The following is a 5,323-nucleotide window of genomic DNA, read 5'->3' on the forward strand; positions in this document are numbered from 1 at the left end:
TAAGTATTTTTGACAAAGGGAGGACAATTGTCAGTCCTTCCAGGGAATCTGAGACAGTGTGTGGTCCTTCTCTGGTCCATCTTCCAATCTTACCCACTCTACTCTTCTGTTCAGATCCCCTTGGTTCTGGTATCAGAATGACTAGTGCTTCTCCTGGCTGGCTTGCTGCTCTGCCTGTCTGCAAGGTCTCTGTACAGCCCAAGCTGACCTTCAAGTAGTCATCCTGCCTAGGTTTTTTGAATGCTGAGACTACCTGGCTTGAATCCTCCCTTTCCTTTGTTTCTTGTCTACTTCCTGCCCCCCCCTTCCTGCTCCCATTCCTTTCCCTCATCCACTCTTCAGAGTTTATGTTGCCCAGTCTGGCCTCAAACTTATAATCCTCCTTTTTTAGCCTCTCAAATGCCAGGATTCACAACACCAAATCGGCTCAGTACTAGATTTCTCTGCATATAGAAGTTAGGCATCATTGGCCACCAAGACGGAAGCTGTAGACAAGGCCAAAGTAGAAAATAAACACTTCCCATGTTCTCACCACGGAGAAATAACAGCTCGTCTGTATATGTACTTCTAATAATGTGTATGTGATTATAAAGAGGCATTATGATGCATGGTCAAGGTTTTGTAGTTTTTCTCTTCTGTATGTCAAGTTCACCATTTTGTATCCCTAAATATACCGAGTGGGCAAGGGTCTATATGAACTATATAATTCAGTAAACAATTCCTTATCATAAGATGCTAGCATTTCTTCCAACCATTTAACCATTGAAATTGATGCTTTGACCAGTGTCCTTGTAAATACACCTTTGTGCACACTCATAATTACTTTTACAAGGAACATTCCTGGGAGTCAAATTACTAGGTTATAAGTTATGCAGCCAATGAAATTGGTGTGTCTCCACTGGTATACTTTAGCAAAGTTGCACTAATTAAGAGCTCTCCAGTCTTGAAAGTAGCTGTTTCCTTGAAGCTCCCACCCTCACCAAACACAGCATGTTGTTAGGTTTCCATAAACTGAAAAGAAAAAGTATCTCGCTGACAATTTCATGATTGTCATGGATGATGACAAATGTTTGTTCAGACTTAATCTGAACTGCCTACACATCTGTTTTTGCCTATTTTCCTGTTGGAGTTGATATTTTTACTTTGTTGCAAGTTCTTTGTATATAAAAATATTAAAAATGTGGAAAATGTCGGATGATGGAGTCATTATTCCAAATGCAGGAATTGTTGCCAAAGTCTTTAAACAGAGTGATAGCTATGTGCCAGTGCTCATGCTCCTGGGAAGCCACCTTTCCAGTTTTGAAATTATAAGTTCTTCACGTACAGACGATACTCACAAGAAGCATGAGGTAAGAACAGACAGCTAAAGACAGGCTGCCAGGAGCATCCATACTTTAAAAGGTACGGGTAGAGAAAACAGACTGACTATCCCAGACGTTACCAGAATTTCCCCAGGAACCAACCTAGAAGGCACTCACATGGAAGGACAAAGATAGATTTGTCAGATGTGACCACAGCACTAAAGGCAAAACCAATACTAAGTAAGATCGGAACTTTCAGGAAGCCCTGGGGTTTGGTAAACAGGATGTCCTGGTCTATTTGCCCACTGCTGTTTCAGTGGTGTAGAAGGAATGGAATGCAGAGAGGAGTGTTCAATAATGATCACTAAGAATCCCAGGCACCAGCCTGTGTGCTGACAGAAGATTACAACAGTCCTCTTCTCTTTGTTCAGTTAGAGCTAACTTGTGGACAGCATTTGGCTGGCCATTTGGTTACATGGCCTCAGCTTGCTGACAGGCTGGACAGACTGTGGTATGTAGCAAAGAGCATCCTGTCTGCTGTGACTCAGGCTGTTGTCTGCCTTTTAATGTCATAATTTCTGATGTTTACTTGGAGTAGCTGCTCAGCCTCCAGTGTCCATTCAGCAGGTTAAGCTGTTTGCTGGTGTTTTCCAGAAAACCTGTAGTAGGCCATGTGATATCCAAGTGTTCTTTCTGGGACTGGGATGTAACTTAGATAGTAGAACACTTGCCTAGCATACACAAAGCCCTAGCACTGCATAAATCAGCTGTGCCGGCATGCACCTGTAATCACAGCACTTGGGAGCTACAGACAGGAGGATCGGAGAAGTTCAAGGTAATCATTACTACAGCGTGGCTTTGAGGTTAAGGTTAAGTTGAGCTACATGAGATTCTGTCTCAAAAAAAAAAAAAGTCTTTCTGAGGGATTAGTGTATCAAACTTCAAAAGCTAAGGTGGTTTGGAAGTATTCTTAAAGGTCAACTTTTGCTCCATTTTGTAGGTAAATGCCCCACTTCAGGGCCAGGTAGATGATGGGGAATGATGATAGATTAAGCATCAAACACTAAGGAAAGGTAAAGCGAAGGTCAGTGGAAATGCAGGATTATAATAACTGTAAATCCTGATACCATTGGCGGCTATAGAGGAAAGGCTGACACGTGGGATTACGCTGTGTAAACACAAGTGTGGAAAAGAAGGCAACTCAGAAAACAAGGAATGTGAAAAGAAGCAGAGGTTTTACAGAGAAAACCTTCAAAGGAAGACTGACAGTGTATAAGAAATAGCTTGAGGGAGGCAAAATGGGTTCTATTCCTCAGCCTGTGATGACGAATTTGGCAGCAGCTGGCAATCTGTTTATACAAGCCAGCCAGCCAGCGCAGGTTTGTTCAAAGGAGTCCTATGACATGAGGATACCCAGCTGAAAAGGAATCACAGGCCAGGGAATAGCTGTCTGAGGTCCCAGCTCTTAGGAAATGCTCTGATGACCTAGTCAGTTCCTGAGCTTTTCCCCACACACAGCCTTAGGCAGGCAGGAAAAAAGATGAGATCCTGAGAATATTACACAGTGATCAGAGGACATCTCAACTGGCAAGAACTCCACCCCTAACTCCTGAGAGTAAGACAAAGGCCTTCACTCTAGGTTGGTGGAAAAGAGTCAGGAAGGGAAAGAAGCAGCATCTAACGAAGCTGCCAGACTCGCCCCAAGCTTGTGAACTGAAGAGAGTCTGCTCAGAACAAATCAATGAAAACAGCACAAATCTGTCTTCTGAGTGTGTCTGAGCACATCCTTCTACAACATTGCAATCACACACACTGAATGATAGGGTCAGAGCAGGAGATGGAGAGGGACAAACTCCTCTGATACCCTGATCTGGAGTGGCTAAACCCACTAGTGGCAGACACAGGATCATAACTGAGACCCTCTGTTTCTGAATCATTGTTGTTTTTTCTGTGTTTATCTCTCTTCAAGTTACGTGGGATATTTTAATTGATATAGTTGGCTGAATATTTGTTATGCTTTCTATTTGTTGATCTTATTATTTTTTCTTTGTGTGTGTGTGTGTGTGTGTGTGAGAGAGAGAGAGAGAGAGAGAGAGAGAGATGTCTGTGTGTGAACGTATCAGTGTTAACATGAGTGTGGGCTTTGTGTGTGTGTGTGTGTGCATGATGTCTGTGTATGAATGTATGGGTGTTAATATGAGTGTGGGCTTTGTGTGTGTGCATGTGTGTGTGTGTGATGTCTGCATGTGAATGTATAGGTGTTAATATGTGTGTGAGCTCTTATGTGTATGTCGTTGTAGGAGCCAGACATCAATGTCAGCTGTCTTCCTTGATTGATCTCATCTTATATCCTGAGATAGGATCTCCCACTTAAACCCCAAATTTGCTGATTCCATTAGTCTGGCCAGCTATCTTGCTCTAGAGATTTCATATCTCCATCTTCCCCTCACTGGGGCTACAGGCAGGTCATAACTCCTGCCTGGAGTTTACATGGGTGCTGAGGATCTGAAATTCAGTCTTCATGTTTACCAAACAAGCCCTGTATGCAGAATGCATTTCCCTAGCCCCACACTTTCCTCTTGTTTTACACTCCCTTTCTGCTTTATTTGAGCTTTAATTTTTTTTTTCATGACTAGAGATTGAACTTACAGCTTCACTCGCACAAGGCTATTGATTATTTTATAAAACTAAATTTTTCTTCTCTCTTAACATGTCAATATACTTCTAATTTTTTTTTTTATTTTTGGTATGTTACTTTCAAGTTTACAAAAGATACTCACAGCTAATCTAAGCCCATTCACAAATAGTACTGTGCCAACTCATTGGTGATACTGGCCATATAGCAAAGGTTTCCTCATCCAGTCTAAATAGCCAGCCTGTAATAAAGTATGAGCTGTCATATTCTATTACATGGTTGCCATAAATATTGTGAATCATGTTTAATATTATTTTTCTTCTTTATTTCTTTCCTCCTCCTCCTCTTCCTCCTCTTCCTCTGCCTCTGCTTTTTTGGCAAACCAGGTCTGTTAGCAACATACTCTCAATTTTTTCTGATGGGAGATGTCTTTATTCTTCACTCTTAAAGGATGATTTTATTGGACAAGAATTTCTACTTTGGTGTTTTTGTCTGCCTGTCTGTCTCTTCTGTCTGTCTTCTTACTGCTCTGAGCTTCCAGCAATTACCAAATAAAGTTCAGTCTTCCTACTAGCAGACTCCACTCCAGCCAGCTACACTTCTTGATGCTCTCCTGTCTTATAGGTTTGGGGTTTTCATTTGCCCCAGAAGAATTGCTGGGTTTCTGCTTATTTAGTCTTTTTCTTGTTGTAAAGGTGGTCAGACTGGAGTGCTGATATTCTTTATTTCCCATAAGGTTAGCCATATCTACTAAATAATGCATTGATTAATTTATTCAACAATGACACTCATTTCTGCTTTTCAGTCCCTGTCATTTGACATTCTTCTTCAGAAATAATCAATAAAAAATTAGCAGTAATCAAAGCCTTTATTCTTCCATGTTCACTGCCTGGGACATAGATATCTCACTACCAATTCAATAATAATTTCACTTAAGAGCCTTACCTTTTGGCTGTGTTACTAGACACCTAGGGAAAAGGCCTCATTTCTCAACCTGTCACATACCAGGAGTGGCACTGCATCTGAAATTAGGCCGATGGTATGCAAGTGGGGTAGACTGAGCTTGGGCCATGTCTCCATCCCTACATTCCATTAGAGCACACTCCATACTCCTCTATGCCATCCACTCACTCTATCACTGGGTACTTAGTAAGTCCAGGCCGTTGTTATCAACTTGGATCATTAACACTAGTTCTGCTTTTAATAGTATTAGCCCAATGGGGAAAGAAAGAGGAAAGCAAGTCAAATCCACACAGCTATGGTTACTAGAAAGATTCCTTCCTTCCTTCCTTCCTTCCTTCCTTCCTTCCTTCCTTCCTTCCTTCCTCCCTCCCTCCCTCCCTCCCTTCCTTCCTTCCTTCCTTCCTTCCTTCCTTCCTTCCATCCT

The 5,323-nt window shown here is 41.8% G+C and overlaps 1 pseudogene; it reads left to right on the plus strand.

Moving 5' to 3' along the window:
- The first annotated feature begins 1,187 nt into the window (after positions 1–1,187).
- Positions 1,188–5,323, plus strand: part of LOC114623168 — a 25,037-nt pseudogene continuing 20,901 nt past the window's right edge.

This window comes from Grammomys surdaster, unplaced genomic scaffold, assembly GCF_004785775.1.
Source record: "Grammomys surdaster isolate TR1022 unplaced genomic scaffold, NIH_TR_1.0 194, whole genome shotgun sequence".
Classification (NCBI taxonomy): domain Eukaryota; kingdom Metazoa; phylum Chordata; class Mammalia; order Rodentia; family Muridae; genus Grammomys; species Grammomys surdaster.